Source organism: Pseudophryne corroboree, chromosome 4 (assembly GCF_028390025.1).
Source record: "Pseudophryne corroboree isolate aPseCor3 chromosome 4, aPseCor3.hap2, whole genome shotgun sequence".
NCBI classification, from domain to species: Eukaryota; Metazoa; Chordata; class Amphibia; order Anura; family Myobatrachidae; genus Pseudophryne; species Pseudophryne corroboree.
In genome coordinates this window covers 435536409-435561175 of record NC_086447.1, presented here as the reverse complement: position 1 = coordinate 435561175, position 24767 = coordinate 435536409, and the positions used below count along the sequence as shown (strand labels likewise).

Here is a 24767-nt window from a genome sequence, read left to right as displayed (position 1 = left end):
AGAGTTTATTTCCTTTCTCCTTTAAGCCTAATAGCCAGATACTGTAAACATGAAACAAATTTCCCATGTAGTGAAACAAATTATGGGACCCTTCAGGCAGGGCTATGGTGTTAATAGAAATGTGCCAACTCCTGCTTCAAACAGCAGGAGGCTAAACAGCTAGGGCAAGCATAGCAGCACATGTAGTCAGCAAGGCTAGGATTTCCTCTTCTATTAAGAAGTTTTCTTGTTCAGACATTTTAATGAAATATATTTTAGGTTCAGTCAATCTACATCAGGGGTGGGTAACATGCGGGCCGCGAACCGATCCTGCCTGGCCCGCTGTCTCCCATCAGTGTGCAATGATAAGCGGCCCGACTGGCTGAGCCACTTGTCATTGCGCTACACTGCTGCCAGATGCGGCGCAGCTGAGGAAATCCCGGTCACGTCACAGGGTCTGCTGACCGGGATTTCCTCTGTGATGTCATGCGCTGGGCGGCACAGGGGGCGGAGATGCAGCAGGAGCGTCGGGCAGCAGCAATGGCTCCGGGGAGCGGACAGCAGCAGTGACTCAGGCCAGCGGGCACCAGCAGCTACTCCGTGAAGCACGGGCAGCGGGGATCAGGCAGCAAATCATCTTCCACTGTGAAAAAAAAAGGTAAACCCCCTGCCCAGCCAGTACCTGAAATGGATCTGTACTTAAGCTGCAATATGGGTTCCGGAGGGGGGGGGGGGATAAAAACTGCTATATAGGTGGGGGGGGGGGAAGGGGGGTAGGGACTGCTATACAGATTCAGGGGAGGGGGGGAAGGGGGTAGGGACTGCTATATAGGTTCAGGGAAGGGGGGTAGGTACTGCTATATAGGTTCAGGGGAGGGGGGGAGAAGGGGGGTAGGGACTGCTATATAGATTCAGGGGAAGGGGGTAGGGACTGCGGTGCATGCGCAATTCAGTCCCGATTTATAAGATATTTTGTGTGTGGCCCCCCACTATTCACTAGAAGTGTTAAGCGGCCCCCCAGCTGAAATAATTGCCCACCCCTGATCTACATAGTCTGTTGCTTTATGTGAAAATGCTTGTTATGCCATTTTACAAAAGGTATTATTATTATTAATTAATATATACTTGCCATGTATGTAAGAAGGAGCTGGAATAGGGCTGTATTAAAAAAAAAAAAAAAAAAAATAATAATAAAATTTTACTTACCGATAAATCTATTTCTCGTAGTCCGTAGTGGATGCTGGGACTCCGTAAGGACCATGGGGAATAGCGGCTCCGCAGGAGACAGGGCACAAAATAAAAGCTTAAGGATCAGGTGGTGTGCACTGGCTCCTCCCCCTATGACCCTCCTCCAAGCCTCAGTTAGGATACTGTGCCCGGACGAGCGTACATAATAAGGAAGGATATTGAATCCCGGGTAAGACTCATACCAGCCACACCAATCACACCGTACAACTTGTGATCTGAACCCAGTTAACAGTATGATAAACGCAAAGGAGCCTCTGAAAAGATGGCTCACAACAATAATAACCCGAATTTTTGTAACAATAACTATATACAAGTATTGCAGACAATCCGCACTAGGGATGGGCGCCCAGCATCCACTACGGACTACGAGAAATAGATTTATCGGTAAGTAAAATCTTATTTTCTCTGACGTCCTAGTGGATGCTGGGACTCCGTAAGGACCATGGGGATTATACCAAAGCTCCCAAACGGGCGGGAGAGTGCGGATGACTCTGCAGCACCGAATGAGAGAACTCCAGGTCCTCCTCAGCCAGGGTATCAAATTTGTAGAATTTAGCAAACGTGTTTGCTCCTGACCAAGTAGCTGCTCGGCAAAGTTGTAAAGCCGAAACCCCTCGGGCAGCCGCCCAAGATGAGCCCACTTTCCTTGTGGAATGGGCTTTTACTGATTTTGGCTGTGGCAATCCTGCCACAGAATGTGCAAGCTGAATTGTACTACAAATCCAACGAGCAATCGTCTGCTTAGAAGCAGGAGCACCCAGCTTGTTGGGTGCATACAGGATAAACAGCGAGTCAGATTTTCTGACTCCAGCCGTCCTGGAAACATATATTTTCAAGGCCCTGACAACGTCAAGCAACTTAGAGTCCTCTAAGTCCCTGGTAGCCGCAGGTACCACAATAGGTTGGTTCATGTGAAATGCAGAAACCACCTTAGGTAGAAATTGAGGACGAGTCCTCAATTCCGCCCTGTCAGAATGAAAAATTAAGTAAGGGCTTTTATATGATAAAGCCGCCAATTCTGACACACGCCTGGCTGAAGCCAAGGCTAACAGCATCGACACCTTCCATGTGAGATATTTTAAGTCCACAGTGGAAAGTGGTTCAAACCAATGTGACTTTAGAAAACTCAGCACCACATTGAGATCCCAAGGTGCCACTGGAGGCACAAAAGGAGGCTGTATCCCCTTTTACAAATGTCTGAACTTCAGGTACTGAAGCCAGTTCTTTCTGGAAGAAAATCGACAGGGCCGAAATTTGAACCTTAATGGACCCTAATTTTAGGCCCATAGACAGTCCTGTTTGCAGGAAATGAAGGAAACGACCCAGTTGAAATTCCTCTGTAGGGGCCTTCTTGGCCTCACACCACGCAACATATTTACGCCAAATGCGGTGATAATGTTTTGCGGTTACGTCCTTCCTGGCTTTGACCAGAGTAGGGATGACTTCTTCTGGAATGCCTTTTTCCCTCAGGATCCGGCGTTCAACCGCCATGCCGTCAAACGCAGCCGCGGTAAGTCTTGGAACAGACAAGGCCCCTGCAGTAGCAGGTCCTTTCTTAGAGGTAGAGGCCACGGTTCGTCCGTGAGCATCTCTTGAAGTTCCGGGTACCAAGTCCTTCTTGGCCAATCCGGAACCACGAGTATAGTTCTTACTCCTCTCCTTCTTATGATTCTCAGTACTTTTGGTATGAGAGGCAGAGGAGGGAACACATACACTGACTGGTACACCCACGGCGTTACCAGAGCGTCCACTGCTATTGCCTGAGGGTCCCTTGACCTGGCGCAATATCTGTCCAGTTTTTTGTTTAGACGTGACGCCATCATGTCCACCTTTGGTTTTTCCCAACGGTTTACAATCAGGTGGAAGACTTCTGGGTGAAGTCCCCACTCTCCCGGGTGAAGGTCGTGTCTGCTGAGGAAGTCTGCTTCCCAGTTGTCCACTCCCGGAATGAACACTGCTGACAGTGCTATCACATGATTTTCCGCCCAGCGAAGAATCCTTGCAGCTTCTGCCATTGCCCTCCTGCTTCTCGTGCCGCCCTGTCTGTTTACGTGGGCGACTGACGTGATGTTGTCCGATTGGATCAACACCGCCTGACCCTGAAGCAGAGGTTTTGCTTGACTTAGGGCATTGTAAATGGCCCTTAGTTCCAGAATGTTTATATGAAGAGATGTTTCCATGCTTGACCACAAGCCCTGGAAATTCCTTCCCTGCGTGACTGCTCCCCAGCCTCTCAGGCTGGCATCCGTGGTTACCAGGATCCAATCCTGAATGCCAAATCTGCGGCCCTCTAGTAGATGAGCACTCTGCAGCCACCACAGGAGAGACACCCTTGTCCTTGGCGACAGGGTTATCCGCTGATGCATCTGCAGATGCGATCCGGACCATTTGTCCAGTAGATCCCACTGAAACGTTCTTGCATGGAATCTTCCGAATGGAATCGCTTCGTAAGAAGCCACCATTTTTCCCAGGACCCTCGTGCACTGATGCACTGAGACCTGGCCTGGTTTTAGGAGGTTCCTGACTAGCTCGGATAACTCCCTGGCCTTCTCCTCCGGGAGAAACACCTTCTTCTGGACTGTGTCCAGAATCATTCCTAGGAACAGTAGACGTGTCGTTGGAATCAGCTGCGATTTTGGAATATTTAGAATCCACCCGTGCTGACGTAACACTACCTGAGATAGTGCTACTCCGACTTCTAACTGTTCCCTGGATCTTGCCCTTATCAGGAGATCGTCCAAGTAAGGGATAATTAAAATGCCTTTTCTTCGTAGAAGAATCATCATTTCGGCCATTACCTTGGTAAAGACCCGAGGTGCCGTGGACAATCCAAACGGCAGCGTCTGAAACTGATAATGACAGTTTTGTACTACAAACCTGAGGTACCCTTGGTGAGAAGGGTATATTGGGACGTGGAGATAAGCATCTTTGATGTCCAGAGACACCATATAGTCCCCTTCTTCCAGGTTCGCTATCACTGCTCTGAGTGACTCCATCTTGAATTTGAACCTTTTTATGTAAGTGTTCAAGGATTTCAGATTTAAAATTGGTCTCACCGAGCCGTCCGGCTTCGGTACCACAAACAGCGTGGAATAATACCCCTTTCCTTGTTGCAGGAGGGGTACCTTGATTATCACCTGCTGGGAATACAGCTTGTGAATGGCTTCCAAAACTGCCTCCCTGTCGGAGGGAGACTTTGGTAAAGCAGACTTCAGGAACCGACGAGGGGGAAACGCCTCGAATTCCAGTTTGTACCCCTGCGATACTACCTGTAGAATCCAGGGATCCACTTGCGAGTGAGCCCACTGCGCGTTGAAATTCTTGAGACGGGCCCCCACCATATCTGAGTCTGCTTGTAAAGCCCCAGCGTCATGCTGAAGACTTGGCAGAAGCAGGGGAGGGCTTCTGCTCCTGGGAAGCGGCTGCATGGTGCAGTCTTTTTCCTCTTCCTCTGCCCCGGGGCAGAAAGGAGTGGCCTTTTGCTCGCTTGTACTTATGGGAACGAAAGGACTGAGTTTGAAAAGACGGTGTCTTTTTCTGCTGATGTGAAGTGACCTGGGGTAAAAAGGTGGATTTTCCAGCCGTTGCCGTGGCCACCAGGTCCGATAGACCAGCCCCAAATAACTCCTCCCCTTTATACGGCAATACTTCCATGTGCCGTTTGGAATCCGCATCCCCTGACCACTGTCGCGTCCATAACGCTCTTCTGGCAGAGATGGACATAGCACTTACTCTTGATGCCAGGGTGCAAATATCCCTCTGTGCATCACGCATATATAGTAATGCATCCTTTAAATGTTCTATAGTTAACAAAATATTGTCCCTATCCAGGGTATCAATATTCTCAGTCAGGGAATCCGACCATGCGACTCCAGCACTGCACATCCAGGCTGAGGCGATTGCTGGTCGCAGTATAACACCAGTATGTGTGTATATACTTTTTAGGATATTTTCCAGCCTTCTATCAGCTGGTTCTTTGAGGGTGGCCGTATCAGGAGACGGTAACGCTACTTGTTTAGATAAACGTGTGAGCGCCTTATCTACCCTAGGGGGTGTTTCCCAACGCGCCCTAACCTCTGGCGGGAAGGGATATAATGCTAATAATTTTTTAGAAATTAGCTGTTTTTTATCGGGGGAAACCCACGCTTTATCACACACCTCATTTATTTCCTCTGACTCAGGAAAAACTATTGGTAGTTTTTTCACACCCCACATAATACCCTTCTTTGTGGTACTTGTAGTGTCAGAAAGGTTCAATGCCTCTTTCATTGCCGTGATCATGTAACGTGTGGCCCTACTGGACATTACGTTTGTCTCGTCACCGTCGACACTAGACTCAGTATCTGTGTCAGGGTCTGTGTCGACCCACTGAGGTAACGGGCATTTTAGCGCCCCTGACGGTGTCTGAGACGCCTGGACAGGCACTAATTGATTTGCCGGCTGTCTCATGTCGTCAACAGTTTTTTGCAAATTGCTGACATTATCACTTAATTGTTTAAATACAATCATCCAGTCAGGTGTCGACTCCCTAGGGGGTGACATCACCAACACAGGCAACTGCTCCGCCTCCACATCATTTTCCTCCTCATACATGTCGACACACGCGTACCGACACACAGCACACACACCGGGAATGCTCTGATAGAGGACAGGACCCCACTTAGCCCTTTGGAGAGACAGAGGGAGAGTCTGCCAGCACACACCAAGCGCTATATATATATACAGGGATAACCTTATATAAGTGTTATTCCCTTATAGCTGCTGTTATTATCGTTATTTGCTGCCAAAAATGCCCCCCCTTCTCTTTTTTACCCTGATTCTGAAGCAGGACTGCAGGGGAGAGTCAGGGAGCCGTCCTTCCAGCGGAGCTGTGAGGGAAAATGGCGCTTGTGTGCTGAGGAGATAGGCTCCGCCCCTTCACGACGTCCTTATCTCCCGCTTTTTTGTGTAAAAATGGCAGGGGTTAAAATACATCCATATAGCCCAGGAGCTATATGTGATGTATTCTTTTTGCCACCTAAGGTATATACTGTTATATTGCGTCTCAGGGCGCTCCCCCCCAGCGCCCTGCACCCTCAGTGACCGGAGTGTGAAGTGTGCTGAGAGCAATGGCGCACAGCTGCGGTGCTGTGCGCTACCTTAGTCTGAAGACAGGATGTCTTCTGCCGCCGATTTCACCGGACCTCTTCGTCTCTTCTGGCTCTGTAAGGGGGACGGCGGCGCGGCTCCGGTGACCCATCCAGGCTGAACCTGTGATCGTCCCTCTGGAGCTAATGTCCAGTAGCCTAAGAAACCCGATCCACTCTGCACTCAGGTGAGTCCGTTTCTTCTCCCCTTAGTCCCACGAAGCAGTGAGCCTGTTGCCAGCAGGACTCACTGAAAATAAAAAAACCTAAACTAAACTTTTATTCTAAGCAGCTCAGGAGAGCCACCTAGATTGCACCCTTCTCGGCCGGGCACAAAAATCTAACTGAGGCTTGGAGGAGGGTCATAGGGGGAGGAGCCAGTGCACACCACCTGATCCTTAAGCTTTTATTTTGTGCCCTGTCTCCTGCGGAGCCGCTATTCCCCATGGTCCTTACGGAGTCCCAGCATCCACTAGGACGTCAGAGAAAAAAGGAGTCCGAGTTGAATGTTTGGTGTACCAACCCCACAGCCCTGCCTTCAGTACCCAAACAAAGGTAAGAGTCATCAGGAATCTGTTCAACACACTGGATACTGGCATATGTAAAACCCTGATAAATCCATGCAAGACAACACTAACTATATAGCCGCTGCTGTAGCGCTGCTCTCCCTCGTCTGCCCGTGGCTCTCCCCCGTCTCCCTTCCCGCATCTCAATTCGACTTTTTTAAAAGTCGAATTGAGATGTCATTGAATAGCCCAGGTCGGATCCATTCCGACAAATGAATGTCGGAATGGATCCGACTTCAATTGAATAACGAGTTTTATGGTAAGAACTTACCTTTGTTAAAACTCTTTCTGCGAGGTACACTGGGCTCCACAAGGAATGGACAATGGGGTGTAGAGTAGGATCTTGATCCGAGGCACCAACAGGCTCAAAGCTTTGACTGTACCCAGAATGCATAGCACAGCCTCCTATATCACCCCGCCTCCCTGCACAGGATCTCAGTTTTTAGTTAACCAGTCCAATGCAGTGGCAGGAAAAGAGACGACAACGGTTAGTATATAATTACAGTTATATCCTGCGCTCACCTTACTTGAGTATCGGTTGTGGCAGCAAGATTGCAAATAAGGCTGAACCCACAACCTCAAAATACAATAACAAGAAAAATGGGGATTTTGCAACTGCGCCTGAAAAGTATGTGAATTTACAACGATTGGTAATATACCTGTTTAATTGATTAACACGATAGGATACAAATGTAAATGCAAACACAATATTAAAAACTAATGATAAGAAATGAGAAAAAGAGAAAAGAAAAGAAAAAAGATATATACTAATTGTAGTCAATCTCGCAAGGAAATTGAACAACGGGGCTAGCAAGACTTACAAAAAACAAACAACAAAAGACAAAAACTTTGGAAATATTTGGTATATGTGTGTTTACACAAAATAACCTGGAATAAAATAAATCGTCCAAATGTTGTGCTAGAAAGGAGCGTGGCGTCCCACCTCCTTATTAACGCACTTGATGTTTGAGAAATTGTCTGTAACTGTATTCCTCCACACAGTCCTGATTAAATATATGCTCCAAAGTGTATTAACGTTCCTCTGTGTTAAGGGTGAGTCTATTGCAAGCAGTGATACTGAGCAAATGTCCTTTAAGTGATTCTTTTAGTCCAGCAGCGTTGAGGTGAAAGGGGGGTACCCCCGGTGGGTAAACGGGGGGAATCTCAGAGGGATTGGTAATAAATAGCTCTGGACTGGCCGCTGTCTGACCTCCGTCTGGAATGGTGGAAAAACGAGACACCGTCCACCAACCTGATCGGAGAGACGCGGTCCTGTCTCTGATGGGGAAAGTAACACCGGCTTAGAGACCCGAAGCGGGACTGTCCGCCGTGTACTCCCCCCTTTTACAGAGCTTTTACCTGTATCTCCTGTGATCGTGTCCCGGCGTCCGTCTCCACTCGGCTTCACCGTGTATCCTCCGTCTCCTGGTGCTGAATCTACTTCCTGGTTGTCTGGACTCGCGGTCACGTGACTCCGAGCTCCGGTCTTCTCTCTGTGCGCCTCCGAAGTCACTAGCACGCCAGAAGTGCTGGGCTGTGTGGAGTAGATATTACAGCTGTCAAATTGAACAGTGGATATGTCGACCACTGAATGTGTCTGTGTTGCTCCTACGCGTATCGACCCATGTGGGTCTTCGTCAGGGAGTCCTTGGTAGCTATGTTTGGTGAGGGCTATTTAACCCCATACACTCATTACCTCATCAGAGGAGGGGTGTGTGTCCAAAGTGTCTCTCGAACCTCATCAGAGGAGGGGGGTGTATCCAATGCGGTCTTTAAAACCCAACAGAATTTAATGGTATAATGATATATATATAAAAAACGAACAAAAATAATACTCAAATGGCAAAAGACAACAAATACAACAGAATTCACTACACAATGATAAAATAGAAATGAGTATAACATGATTAAAGATTAATCTGAAGAACATAGAGTGTAGTTCATAAAAGAATGATAGAAAGAACTTAAATAAATGAATATATTAAAAATAATAAATGGAGAGTAGATAAAAATATTGATATAAATGGGATAAGGATAAATCTAAATATGGATTAGTTAAAACATGAAGTGAGCGATATAGTGCGAATGAATAAAAACCATTGAGATGGAAAATATTGTTATAAATTGGAAATTGGGATTGATGCTGTAGAAGATTGTGTTCAATAAGTATAAGGATCGACTAACTATAAGCATTAAAAATTACATAAATAAACTGGCACCCAAAGTGGTATATAGAAGAGCTCCTGATTTAAAATCGAAATGATCACATAATCATCTGAAACAGACTGAACTGACACAAAGCACATTAACAGGGCAGAAACTGAATAAGGGTTTTTTTCTTTGTGGAACATGCGCCTATTGCAAAACACACAAGTGTAGCACCAAAAGAGCAACCAGTTTCGAATCAAGAAAAACTGGAGAGAAGTTTACCATAGAAGAACATATCTCTTGTCAAAGCAAAGGGGTAATATACCTCATAGAATGTCCATGTCACCTGCAATACGTGGGAAGGACTACTAGACCTTTAAAAACCAGAATTTCTGAACACATGAGGAACGTGAGGAAAGGTTTGGAGACACACAACCTATCCAATCATTTCAAAGAGACACATGGGTGTAACCCTGCAGGTATGAAAATCCTAGGCATCAAACAAGTATCACCCAATTGGAGAGGAGGGGACTTCACGAAATTAATTAATAAAGAGGAATTAAAATGGATATATACCCTAAAGACACTAAAACCGCAAGGCCTTAATGCAGATAATGAAGTTAGAGCAATAATAATGAATTAATTATCCGGTACCTTAATCAGAAATCAAATGTTGGTATTTCTACTTTTTCTACTTTAGCTACTAATTTCGGATAATTTTAGTTCCATCTAATTTTTGCTACACCAACCCCATATTGTCAACCACACCAATGTCCAGTTTCATGCACCACAGTGTTTTGGCATGCCAGTTTATTTATGTAATTTTTAATGCTTATAGTTAGTCGATCCTTATTATTATACTTATTGAACACAATCTTCTACAGCATCAATCCCAATTTCCAATTTATAACAATATTTTCCATCTCAATGGTTTTTATTCATTCGCACTATATCGCTCACTTCATGTTGTAACCAATCCATATTTAGATTTATCCTCATCCCATTTATATCAATATTTTTATTTTGATCTACTCTCCATTTATTATTCATTTATTTAAGTTCTTTCTATCATTCTTTTATGAACTACACTCTATGTTCTTCAGATTAATCTTTAATCATGTTATACTCATTTCTATTTTATCATTGTGTAGTGAATTCTGTTGTATTTGTTGTCTTTTGCCATTTGAGTATTATTTTTGTTTGTTTTTTATATCATTATACCATTAAATTCTGTTGGGTTTTAAAGACAGCATTGGATACACCCCCCTCCTCTGATGAGGTTCGAGAGACACTTTGGACACCCCCCCCCCCCCTCCTCTGATGAGGTAATGAGTGTATGGGGTTAAATAGCCCTCACCAAACATAGCTACCAAGGACTCCCTGACGAAGACCCACATGGGTCCATACGCGTAGGAGCAACACAGACACATTCAGTGGTCGACATATCCACTGTTCAATTTGACAGCTGTAATATCTACTCCACACAGCCCAGCACTTCTGGCGTGCTAGTGACTTCGGAGGCGCACAGAGAGAAGACCGGAGCTCGGAGTCACGTGACCGCGAGTCCCGACAAGCAGGAAGTAGATTCAGCACCAGGAGACGGAGGATACACTGTGAAGCAGAGTGGAGACGGACGTCGGGACACGATCACAGGAGATACAGGTAAAAGCTCTGTAAAAGGGGGGAGTACACGGCGGACAGTCCCGCTTCGGGTCTCTAAGCCGGTGTTACTTTCCCCATCAGAGACAGGACCGCGTCTCTCCGATCAGGTTGGTGGACGGCGTCTGTTTAAACAGGCGTTTTTCCACCATTCCAGACAGAGGTCAGACAGCGGCCAGTCCGGAGCTATTTATTACCAATCCCTCTGAGATTCCCCCCGTTTACCCACCGGGGGTACCCCCCTTTCACCTCAACGCTGCTGGACTAAAAGAATCACTTAAAGGACATTTGCTCAGTATCACTGCTTGCAATAGACTCACCCTTAACAAAGAGGAACGTTAATACACTTTGGAGCATATATTTAATCAGGACTGTGTGGAGGAATACAGTTACAGACAATTTCTCAAACATCAAGTGCGTTAATAAGGAGGTGGGACGCCACGCTCCTTTCTAGCACAACATTTGGACGATTTATTTTATTCCAGGTTATTTTGTGTATACACACATATACCAAATATTTCCAAAGTTTTTGTCTTTTGTTGTTTGTTTTTTGTAAGTCTTGCTAGCCCCGTTGGTCAATTTCCTTGCGAGATGGACTACAATTAGTATATATCTTTTTTTCTTCTTTTTTCCTTTTTCTCATTTCTTATCATTAGTTTTTAATATTGTGTTTGCATTTACATTTGTATCCTATCGTGTTAATCAATTAAACAGGTATATTACCAATCGTTGTAAATTCACATACTTTTCAGGCGCAGTTGCAAAATCCCCATTTTTCTTGACAACGGTAAGTAGCCACAACACCGCATTCTCACGACAGGAGACGTGTCAGCGGCTAATGCCATACCAACCCAAAGAAGCTAAGTGCGTCAGGGTGGGCGCCTTGTGGAGCCCAGTGTACCTTGCAGAAAGAGTTTTAACAAAGGTAAGTTCTTACCATTAAACTTGTTTTCTGCTGCGGGGTACACTGGGCTCCACAAGGAATGGACAATGGGGATGTCCTAAAGCAGTTCCTTATGGGAGGGGACGCACAAGAACCCGGCGTCCAAAAGAAGCATCCTGGGAAGCGGCAGTATCGAAGGCATAGAACCTTATGAACGTGTTCACAGAGGACCACGCAGCCGCCTTGCACAATTGATCAAGGGTCGCACCACGTTGGGCCGCCCAAGAAGGTCCAACAGACCGAGTAGAATGGGCCTTAATGTGATCAGGAGCAGAGAGACCAGCCTTCACATAAGCATGTGCAATCACCATTCTAATCCATCTGGCCAGAGTTTGCTTGTGAGCAGGCCAGCCCCGTTTGTGAAACCCAAACACAACAAAAAGAGAATCAGATTTCCTAACAGGAGCAGTTCTCTTCACATAGATACGGAGAGCCCGTACCACATCCAAAGACCGCTCTTTGGGAGACAGATCAGGAGAAACAAGTGCCGGAACCACAATCTCCTGATTAAGGTGGAACGAAGAAACCACCTTAGGTAGATAGCCGAGACGAGTCCCAAGAACCGCCCGGTCACGGTGAAATATCAGATATGGGAAACTACAGGACAAGGCACCCAAATCTGACACTCTTCTAGCTGAAGCAATAGCCAGCAGAAACACCACCTTGAGGGAAAGCCACTTAAGGTCTGCTGAACCAAGAGGTTCAAACGGAGACTCTTGTAATGCCTCCAAAACCACCGACAAGTCCCAAGGTGCCATAGGCGGGACATAGGGCGTGTTGCGTATCCAACCTCCCTGAGTAAAGGTATGCACATCAGGTAATGTCGCAATTTTTCTCTGAAACCACGCCGACAAGGCAGATATTTGAACCTTGAGGGAGGCCAGACGCAGGCCTAAGTCCAGGCGCTGCTGAAGAAAAGCCAACAACTTGGCATTACTAAACTTGGAAGCGTCATAATCGTTAGATGCGCACCAAACAAAGTAAGAATGCCAGACCCTATAGTAAATCCGAGCCAAAGCCGGTTTCCGGGCCCGCAACATAGTTTGAATGACCGCCTCAGAAAACCCTTTAGCCCTTAAGACGAAAGCTTCAAGAGCCACGCCGTCAAAGACAGCCGGGCTAGGTCCTGGTAGAAACAGGGGCCCTGAACGAGGAGGTCTGGGCGTTGTGGAAGTAGAATTGGACGCTCTGACGATGGGCCATGCAGGTCTGAGAACCAGTGCCGTCTGGGCCACGCTGGAGCTATGAGAAGCAGAATTCCTTTTTCTTGCTTGAACTTCCGAATTACCCTGGGCAGGAGTGACACCGGAGGGAACACGTACGGCAGCCGAAACCTCCACGGTACCGCCAGCGCATCCACGGATGCTGCTTGAGGATCCCTTGTCCTTGCTCCGAAGGCCGGAACCTTGTGATTGTGTCGAGATGCCATCAGATCTACGTCTGGAAGGCCCCACCTTTCCACTAGGAGTTGAAACACTTCTGGATGGAGGCCCCACTCGCCGGCATGCACGTCCTGACGACTGAGAAAGTCCGCTTCCCAATTCAGGACTCCCAGAATGAATATTGCCGATATGGCCGGTAGATGGCGTTCTGCCCACTGTAGAATCCGTGAGACTTCCTTCATTGCTAGGCGGCTTCGAGTGCCGCCTTGATGATTTATGTAAGCCACTGTGGTGGCGTTGTCCGATTGTACTTGAACAGGACGGTTCTGAATTAAATGCTGGGCTAGGCTCAAGGCATTGAAGACCGCCCGCAACTCCAGAATATTGATCGAGAGGAGGGACGCCTCCTTGGTCCACTGCCCCTGAAGGGAGTGTTGCTCCAGCACCCCACCTCTTAGACCGGCATCTGTCGTCAACAGGACCCAGTCGGATATCCAGAACGGACGGCCCCTGCACAGTTGTTGGTCCCGGAGCCACCAGAGCAGCGACAGACGGACCTCCGGAATCAATGAGATCATTTGAGACCTGATCCGGTGAGGCAGGCCGTCCCATTTGGCTAGAATCAGCCTCTGGAGAGGGCGAGAGTGAAATTGAGCGTACTCCACCATGTCGAATGCTGACACCATGAGGCCCAGCACCTGCATCACCGAATGTATCGATGCTTGCGGACGAGATAGGAAGCAACGAATCCTGTCCTGAAGTTTCAGGACTTTCTCCTGAGACAGGAACAACCGCTGGTTGCGAGTGTCCAATAGTGCTCCCAGATGCACCATGCTCTGAGCAGGGATCAGGGATGACTTCTTCCAGTTGATGAGCCACCCGTGGGCTTGCAGAAACCAGACCGTCACATCTAGATGACGCAGGAGAAGTTCTGGGGAATTTGCCAGGATTAACAAGTCATCCAAATAAGGCAGTATCCTGACCCCTTGACGGCGGAGTACCACCGTCATCACCGCCATGACTTTTGTAAAGACTCGGAGCCATTGTTAAACCAAAAAGGTAACGCCCGAAACTGGTAATGGAGGTTGCCAATCGCAAATCTCAGGTATTGCTGATGAGACACTGCTATAGGAATATGCAGGTAAGCATCCTGTAAATCCAGGGAGACCATGAAGTCCCCAGGTTCCAAGGCCAGAACTATAGAGCGAAGGGTTTCCATCCGGAACTTGGAAACCTTCACAAACCTGTTCAATGCCTTGAGGCTGAGAATGGGCCGGGAGGACCCATTCGGTTTCGGGACTAGAAACAGCGGAGAATAGTACCCCCGGCCCCTCTGCGCAACAGGCACCTGTACTACGACTCCTGTATCCAGGAGGGTCTGTACCACTGAATGTAGAGTGTTTGCCTTTGTCTTGTCCAACGGGACATCTGTCTGGCAAAATCGATGAGGGGGTCGGTTTTTGAGGGCTATGGCGTAACCTTGAATTACGACTTCCCGTACCCAAGCATCTGAAGTGGTCTTCAACCATTCCTGGGTATACCCGAGAAGCCGGCCCCCCACCCTGGCATCTCCCAGAGGGAGTCCCGCCCCGTCATGCGGCAGGCTTATCTGTCTTGGAAGCTGGCTGACAGGCCGCCCAGGCTCTTCTGGGCTTACGCTTACCAGGTTTGGAAGTGCGGGCCTGCTTGTTGTACGCCTGACCTTTTGCTTTACCTGACGAAAGGGGCGAAAGGAAGTACCTTTAGCCTTCGACACAGAAGGAGCAGTACTTGGCAGAAAGGCAGTTTTGGCAGTAGCCAAGTCAGCCACAATCTTATTTAAATCCTCCCCAAACAGAATATCTCCCTTAAAAGGGAGTACCTCCAGGGTTTTCTAGAGTCCAGATCCACAGACCAGGATCTCAGCCACAATATCCGGCGAGCCAGGACTGACGTAGTAGAGGCCTTGGCTGCCAGGATACAGGCATCAGAAGCCACCTGTTTAATATAACGAGAAGCTGTGACAATATAAGACAAGCATTGTCTAGCATGGTCAGAGGAGATTTCAGCATCTAACTCCAAGGCACATGCTTCAATGGCCTCTGCAGCCCAAGTAGCTGCAATAGTGGGACTTTGTGCAGCACCTGTGAGGGTGCAAATCGCTTTCAGACAACCCTCCACACGTTTATCCGTAGGCTCTTTTAGAGACGTGATGGTGGTGACCGGTAGAGCTGAGGAAACCACCATCCTAGCCACATGCGAGTCCACTGGAGGAGGCGTTTCACAATTTTTAGACAGCTCCGGCGCGAGGGGATAGCGAGCCAGCATCTTCTTTTGAGGCACAAACTTCATGCCCGGGTTTTCCCAGGGTTCCTGACGTATATCAATTAGATGGTCAGAGTGAGGTAAAACTTGTGTTTAATCACCTTCTGACGCTTGAACCTATCTGGTTTCTTAGGAGGAACGGATGGCTCGAGATCATCCGTAATCTGTAAAATTAACTTAATAGCCTCCAAAAGATCAGGAACATCCACATGTGAACCACCCTCCCCATCAGCCGTATCTGAGTCAGAACCTGTGGGGTCAGTGTAAGTGCCATCTTCATCCGACGAGGTGTCAGTGACAGCAGTGGATTGTGAGGAGACAAGCGCTCGCTTAGAGGACCCCTTGGACGTAGGCAAGCGACGGTCAGACTTTTTAGTAGTCAGGGACTGGTTCAACTTCTTTATTTGAGCAGATAAATCGTCCGCCCACGGCGGGTTAGCTGCAGGGACCACAAACGGTTGCACCGGCATTGGGGGTCCCATAGGGGGTGTTAGTTTATGAACTAGCGTATGCAGAAGCGTGGAAAAAGCAGCCCACGGCGGGTCATTATTTGTCCCCGTTGCCACCATTCCACTGGGGGGCAAGGAGCCCCCAGAACCAGGGCCCAAAGCTGTTATATTCTCCTCATAGGTATCTGCGGCTTCAGCAACACCGGCAGTGTGTTCAGCCCCAGAACCGTTACCCTCAGAAGCAGACATGATATAACTTGCAGTATCAGGTAACACAGTACAATTTGTCAGCAGCACAATACCTCTAGCCCAAACCCCTGCGCAGTGTAGTCAGCACAAGCAGAGATAAAGGAGAGATATGGTGACTAAATCACAGAGAAAAATACGTAATACAGTATATCTTTGTGAAAATCCTATATTAGATAAAACCTGATGCACCAAGCCCCCTCAGGTTATAGAATATAGGGATAGCAGGTTGAGTGAAAGACACGAAATGGACACCACTCAGCTATTAAATGCACACACAAATAGTCACAGTCTGTACAATGCAGAGGTTATTACTAACAATAATACTGCACTGGACTAGCTTACACAGCTATATAATAAGAATTTACTTACCGATAATTCTATTTCTCGGAGTCCGTAGTGGATGCTGGGGTTCCTGAAAGGACCATGGGGAATAGCGGCTCCGCAGGAGACAGGGCACAAAAAGTAAAGCTTTCCGATCAGGTGGTGTGCACTGGCTCCTCCCCCTATGACCCTCCTCCAGACTCCAGTTAGGTACTGTGCCCGGACGAGCGTACACAATAAGGGAGGAATTTTGAATCCCGGGTAAGACTCATACCAGCCACACCAATCACACTGTACAACCTGTGATCTGAACCCAGTTAACAGTATGATAACAGCGGAGCCTCTGAAAAGATGGCTCACAACAACAATAACCCGATTTAGTTAGCAATAACTATGTACAAGTATTGCAGATAATCCGCACTTGGGATGGGCGCCCAGCATCCACTACGGACTCCGAGAAATAGAATTATCGGTAAGTAAATTCTTATTTTCTCTATCGTCCTTGTGGATGCTGGGGTTCCTGAAAGGACCATGGGGATTATACCAAAGCTCCCAAACGGGCGGGAGAGTGCGGATGACTCTGCAGCACCGAATGAGAGAACTCCAGGTCCTCTTTTGCCAGGGTATCAAATTTGTAGAATTTTACAAACGTGTTCTCCCCCGACCACGTAGCTGCTCGGCAAAGTTGTAATGCCGAGACCCCTCGGGCAGCCGCCCAAGATGAGCCCACCTTCCTTGTGGAATGGGCCTTAACAGATTTAGACTGTGGCAGGCCTGCCACAGAATGTGCAAGTTGAATTGTGCTACCAATCCCACGAGCAATCGACTGCTTAGAAGCAGAAGCACCCAGCATTGTTGGGTGCATACAGGATAAACAGCAAGTCAGATTTCCTGACTCCAGCCAACCTGGAAACTATATTTTCAGGGCCCTGATAACATCCAGCAACTTGGAGTCCTCCAAGTCCCTAGTAGCCGCAGGTACCACAATAAGCTGGTTCAGGTGAAACGCTGACACCACCTTAAGGAGAAACTGGGGACGAGTCCGCAGCTTTGCTCTGTCCGAATGGACAATCAGATATGGCTTTGTGAGATAAAGCCGCCAATTCTGACACTCGCCTGGCCGAGGCCAGGACCAACAGCATGGTCATTTTCCATGTGAGATATATCAAATCCACAGATTTGAGTTGTTTAAACCAATGTGATTTTTTAGGAATCCCAAAACTACGTTGAGATCGCCCAGTGCCACTGGAGACATCAAAGGGGCTGTATATGCAGTACTCCCTTAACAACTTCTGGACTTCAGGAACTGAAGCCAATTTCTTTCTGGAAGAAAATCAACAGGCCGAAATTTGAACCTTAATGGACCCAATTTGAGACCCATAGACACTCCTGTTTGCAGGAAATGTAGAAATTAACCTAGTTGAAATTCTTCCGTGGAGCCTTCCTGGACTCACACCCTGGCACATATTTTCACCTAAGTGGTGATAATGTTGTGCGGTCACCTCCTTCCTGGCTCTGACCAGGGTAGGGATGACCTCTTCCGGAATGCCTCTTTCCCTTAGGATCCGGCGTTCACCCGCCTTGGCGTCAACGCAGCTGCGGTAAGTCCCGGAACAGACACGGTTCTTGCCGAATCAAGACCCTTCTTAGTATCTCTTGAAGTTCCGGGAACCAAGTCCTTCTTGGCCAAACCGGAGCCACGAGTATAGTTCTTACTCCTCTCCTTCCTATCATTTTCAATACATTGGGTATGAAAAGCAGAGGATGGAACACATACACCGACTGGTACACCGACGGTGTTACCAGAGCGTCCCAGCTATTGCCTGAGTGTCTCTTGACCTGGCGCTTCAGGTGGGACGCCATCATAACCACCTTTGGTCTTTCCCAACGGTTTACAATCATGTGGAAACTTCCAGATTAAGTTTCCACTTTTCCGGGTGGAATTCATTTATGCTGAGGAAATCTTCCCAGTTGCCCACTCCCGGAATGAACACTGCTGACAGTGTTATCACATGATTTTCCGCCCAGCGAAGAATCCTTGCTGTCATTGCCCTCCTGCTTCTTGTGTCGCCCCGTCTGATAACGTGGGCGACCGCCATGATGATGTCCTACTGGATCAGCACCGGTTGACTTTGAAGCAGGAGTCTTCCTAGGCTCAGAGCATTGTAAATTGCCCTTAGCTCCAGTATATTCATGTGGAGAGAAGTCTCCAGACTTGACCACACTTCCTTGGAAATTTTTTCCCTGTGTGACTACTCCCCAGCCTCTCAGGCTGGTATCCGTGGTCCCCAGAACACAGTCCTGAATGCTGAGTGTGCTGCCCTCTAAAAGATGAGCACTCTGCAGCCCCCACAGAAGAGACACCCTTGTCCTTGGAGACAGGATTATCCGCTGATGCATCTGAAAATGCGATCCGGACCATTCGTCCAGCAAATCCCCTGAGATCTGCCGAATGGAATCGCTTCGTAAGAAGCCACCATTTTTCCCAGGACTCCTGTGCATTGATGCACTGATACTTGGCCTGGTTTTAGGAGGTTTCTGACTAGGTCGAATAACTCCTTGGCTTTTTCCTCCCGGAGGAACACCTTTTTCTGGACTATGCCCAGAATCATTCCTAGGAACAGCAGACGTATCGTCGGAAAACAGCTGCGATTCTTGGAATATTTAGAATCCAGTCGTGCTGTCGTAGAACTACTTTAGATAGTGCTCTTCCGACCTCCAACTGTTCTCTGGAACTTGCCCTTTTCAGGATATCGTCCAAGTAAGGGATAATTTAGATGCCTTTTTTCTTTGAAGAAACATCTTTTCGGCCATTACCTTGGTAAAAGGCCCGGGGTGCCGTGGATAATTCAAACGGCATCGTCTGAAACTGATATTGACAGTTCTGTACCACGAACCAGAGGTACCCTTGTTGAGAAGGGCAAATTTGGACATGGAGGTAATCCTTGATGTCCAGGGACACCATATAGTCCCCTTTTTTCCGGTTCGCTATCACTGCTCTGAGTGACTCCATCTCGATTTGAACCTTTTATGTAAGTGTTCAAAGATTTCAGTTTAGACTATGTCTCACCAAGCCGTCTGGCGTCAGTACCACAATATAGTGTGGAAAAATAATACCCTTTTCCTTGTTGTAGGAGGGGTACTTTGATTATCACCTGCTGGATATACAGCTTGTGAATTGTTTCCAATGCTGCCTCCCTGTCGGAGGGAGCCGTTGGTAAAGCAGACTTCAGAAACCTGCGAGGAGAAGATGTCTCGACTCTCCAATCTGTACCCCTGGGATAATACTTGTACTATCTAGGGGTCAACCTGCGAGTGATCCCACTGCGCGCTGAGACTCTTGAGACTACCCCCCCACCTTGAGTCCGCTTGCATGGCCCCAGCGTCATGCTGAGGACTTGGCAGACGCGGTGGAGGGCTTCTTTTCCTGGGAAGGGGCTGCCTGCTGCAGTCTACTTCCCTTACCTCTATGTCTGGGCAGATATGACTGGCCTTTTGCCTGCATGCCCTCATGGGAAAGGAAGGATTGAGGCTGAAAAGACGGTGTCTTTTTCAGCTGAGATGTAACTTGGGGTAAAAAGGTTGGATTTCCCAGCTGTTGCCGTGGTCCCCAGGTCCGATGGACCGACCCCAACTAACTCCTTCCCTTTATACGGCAATACTTCCATGTGCCGTATGGGATCTGTATCACCTGACCACTGTCGTGTCCATGACATCTTCTGGGTGATATGGACAACGTACTTATCTTGATGCCAGAGAGCAAATATCCCTCTGTGCATCTCACGTACATATATATAGAATGCATCCTATTAAATGCTCTATATGAATAAAATATTTTCAGTCAGGGAATCCGACCAAGCCAACCCAGCACTGCATCTCCAGGCTGATGGCGATCGCTGGTCGCAGTATAACCACCGTATGTGTGTATATACTTTTTAGGATATCTTTCCAGCTTCCTATCAGCTGGCTCCTTGAGGGCGGCCGTATCTGGAGACGGTAACGCCACTTGATAAGCGTGTGAGCGCCTTATCACCCTAAGGGGTGTTTCCCAACGCGCCCTAATTTCTGGCGGGAAAGGGTATAACGCCAATATTTGCTATCGGGGTAACCCCACGCATCATCACACACTTCATTTTATTTTATCTGATTCAGGAAAAACTACAGGTAGTTTTTTCACTCCCACATAATACCCTTTTTGTGTGGTACTTGTAGTATCAGAAATATGCAACACCTCCTTCATTGCCCTTAACGTGTGGCCCTAATGAGAAATACGTTTGTTTATTCACCGTCGACACTGGATTCAGTGTCCGTGTCTGTGTCTGTGTCGACCGACTGAGGTAAATGGGCGTTTTTAACGCCCCTGACGGTGTTTCTGAGACGCCTGGACCGGTACTAATAGTTTGTCGGCCGTCTCACGTCGTCAACCGACCTCGTAATTCCCTAAATAAGCCATCCATTCCGGTGTCGACTCCCTAGAGAGTGACATCACCATTACAGGCAATTTCTCCGCCTCCTCACCAACATCGTCCTCATACATGTCGACACACACGTACCGACACACAGCACACACACCGGGAATGCTCTGACAGAGGACAGGACCCACACTAGCCCTTTGGGGAGACAGAGGGAGAGTTTGCCAGCACACACCAAAACGCTATAATTATATAGGGACAACCTTATATAAGTGTTTTCCCTTATAGCATCTTTATATATATCTCAATATCGCCAAAATCAGTGCCCCCCCTCTCTGTTTTAACCCTGTTTCTGTAGTGCAGTGCAGGGGAGAGCCTGGGAGCCTTCTCTCCAGGCTTTCTGTGAGAGAAAATGGCGCTGTGTGCTGAGGAGATAGGCCCCGCCCCTTTTTCGGCGGGCTCGTCTCCCGCTATTTAGTGAATCTTGGCAGGGGTTAAATATCTCCATATAGCCTCTGGGGGCTATATGTGAGGTATTTTTCGCCAAAAAAGGTTTTCATTTGCCTCCCAGGGCGCCCCCCTCCCAGCGCCCTGCACCCTCAGTGACTGCCGTGTGAAGTGTGCTGAGAGGAAAATGGCGCACAGCTGCAGTGCTGTGCGCTACCTTTAGAAGACTGCAGGAGTCTTCAGCCGCCGATTCTGGACCTCTTCTTACTTCAGCATCTGCAAGGGGGCCGGCGGCGCGGCTCCGGTGACCATCCAGGCTGTACCTGTGATCGTCCCTCTGGAGCTGATGTCCAGTAGCCAAGAAGCCAATCCATCCTGCACGCAGGTGAGTTCACTCCTTCTCCCCTAAGTCCCTCGTTGCAGTGATCCTGTTGCCAGCAGGACTCACTGTAAAATAAAAAACCTAAGCTAAACTTTCTCTAAGCAGCTCTTTAGGAGAGCCACCTAGATTGCACCCTTCTCGGCCGGGCACAAAAATCTAACTGGAGTCTGGAGGAGGGTCATAGGGGGAGGAGCCAGTGCACACCACCTGATCGGAAAGCTTTACTTTTTGTGCCCTGTCTCCTGCGGAGCCGCTATTCCCCATGGTCCTTTCAGGAACCCCAGCATCCACAAGGACGATAGAGAAAACAATAGATATAACAGTACACAGTAAGAGCGGGATGTATATCACAGGGTAATTGTACTAGGAAACCCTGACTAAGTGCACTCTTTCTTAACTAACACTGACTAAAAAAAGCAGGTAGAATATTTAAGTGTCTTGTAAAGTCACAGCACTGACAACCAGGCGGCTTTACATAGGAGGATTTGCCCAAGCATTCCCAGGAACAGTGAGCTGAGGGATAATGGCGTCGCAGACACTGCCAGGGAGTGAGGGAGAGACAGATATGCAGCTCCATGGCGGGAACATTTGCAGAAAATGGCGCCCTGGGGCTGGGGGAGGGGCTTCAGGTCCAAGCTCTATCCCCCTGCTGGCAAAACCACCGGGTACTGCGGGCTCTAATAAAACGGTGATCTAGTGGGATCGCCTGTACTGCCACAGTGTCCACCGCCAGCGCGCGCGGCCCGCCTCCCACTGACCGCGCCAGATCGCGATAAAGACCGGGTCCCGCAAGAGGGACCCACTTACCACCTCCCGAAGCGCGGCCACGCGATCCCGGAGAGCCCCCGACGTGTGTGCCTGACCATGAAGAAAACCGGAGCCTCCTGCTGTAGTTACCCGGCAACCAGGGCTCGGGAGTGTACAGCGCCGCTGGGGAGAGCCGAAGCTGCAGCCGTGAATGTCCACTGACATGTAACACTGCTGCTGCCCTTGAAGTCTTCACTTTTTTCCTCAGAAAAAAAGCTCTTCTTAGGGCTGCCTGGAGCAGCCCCTCTGTTAAGTGCCTGCTACTGCAGCACCAACTACAAAACTGAGATTCTGTGCAGGGAGGCGGGGTGATATAGGAGGCGGCGCTATGCATTCTGGGAACAGTCAAAGCTTTGAGCCTGTTGGTGCCTCGGATCAAGATCCTACTCTACACCCCATTGTCCATTTCTTGTGGAGCCCAGTGTACCCCGCAGCAGAAATACCCCTTATAGTTACTGTATGTACTATTGTTGTAGGTTTTGTTACACTTTATGAACAGACACACAATAATTCAAACATTCTACTGCCCTGGCATTAGAGAAACGGTCACCGAGTATTAAATGATCATGCTCGCTCTTATCTATAAAGGCATATAGGAAGACAGCTTTTATAGTATGGAACCAGTATGTACTAATATAAAAGCCAGGGTCCCAGTACAGGATAAGAGATGCCATGCTGTACATGTATTATAGTTGTAAGCTGGGAGAGTTTGCAGGTGTTAATATTCTACTAGGTACCAAATGGGCTTTTGTATGTTGTGGGAACTGTTAGAAGTAGCATTCCATGTGACTACAGGCCCGAATCAGGACCAGGCATTGTGGCGATTTGTTTGCAACTGACCAATGCTTTTAGACCTGCACGCGCAGGAGCCGATCTGCACATGTGCAAATCTGGTACTGCGTCGGTGGATGCACTGCGACAGCAGATGTCACTTGATTGACAGTCTGCTGCCATTGTGAGGCGAGCGTTTAAGAAAATAGGGGCGTGACGGCCACGTTTCTAAAGAATGCTTAAGCCAGTGACAGCATGTCCGAAACAGAAACACTGTGTTACTCAAAATGCCCAATGGCCCACCTGATGTTGAATGCTGCTCCAGTGGACGCATACAGCAGATTTGAGAAGCAAGCAGTGGGAGTGCTGCTTAACATAAATTCTCAGATCCGCTGCTACCGAAGACGCAGCACCAACACCACTTGTGTCTGCTTCTGAATCAAGCCCTATATTAGATTGAGATATTTCCATTGTTTACCGGGATTCAACAGAGACAGAGGAGCTTGCAGGAAGGGTCATGTACTCAGTTCTGTATTACAGACTGGCTGTCAGATCTGAAAAAGTCAGCATTGGTAAATGATGAAGGTGACGGACAACGGATCTCCGCTCACCACTTTCAGTTGTTTTTGTTTAATTACAATCTAATTGCATTTTTTGTGTGATTATCACCTATCTGCACCAATAAACTGAGTGTCTATACATTTCTATAACACACTGGGGGGGGAATTCAAATGTTTGAAAAGTCAGTTGGGAGTTTGTTTTTTCCTGTCTATTAGATAGGAAAAAACAGACACGCAACTGACTTTTCAAACATTTGAATCTCCCCCATAAAGTCAATGACACTAATCAAACCAAAAGGCCTAGGGGTATTAATGTGCGGGTTTACAAAAGTGGAGCTGTTGCCTATAGCAACCAATCAGATTCTTCTTTTGTAAATCCACACTTTAGCAAATATACCCCCTACAATTACAGTGGTGCATAAAACCCAGATAAAATGCAGACTTGTAGTAAGCCAGACACAGAACCTGCAGAATTTGTGCGTTTCCTTGACTAAAGGGATATTTCTCTTACGTCCTAGAGGATGCTGGGGTCCATATTAGTATCATGGGGTATAGACGGGTCCACCAGGAGCCACTGGCACTTTAAGAGTTTGAGAGTGTGGGTTGGCTCCTCCCTCTATGCCCCTCCTACCAGACTCAGTCTAGAAAATGTGCCCTGAGGAGCCGGTCACAGCTAGGGGAGCTCTACAGAGCTTTCTTAGTAAAAGTTTTTCTGAGTCTTTATTTTACAGGGAGGCTGCTGGCAACAGCCTCCCTGCATCGAGGGACTGAGGGGGGGAGCAGTGTCCGCCCTGCGGGGTCTGAGCCACTGTCTCAACTGACTGTACACTGAGCTCAGAGGGGATAGATCGCTCCCCGCCACAGAGGAACGCTCACCCCAGCAGCATACCGCCACCCCCTTGCAGAGCTGAAGTGTGGCGAGTGAGTCACTGTCCCCCCTTACAAGCGGGGGGTCGGTGTGAAGATGGCGGCTACAGGGTAGGAGTGCAGTATTAACTCAGCAGTACCAAGGTG

General features: G+C 48.1%; 1 protein-coding gene across 5 annotated transcripts in view; it reads right to left on the bottom strand.

The window, feature by feature from the left end:
* The window catches only part of DOP1A (DOP1 leucine zipper like protein A), a 241042-nt gene that overhangs the window by 184327 nt on the left and 31948 nt on the right, over positions 1-24767 (bottom strand). The window lies entirely within an intron of this gene.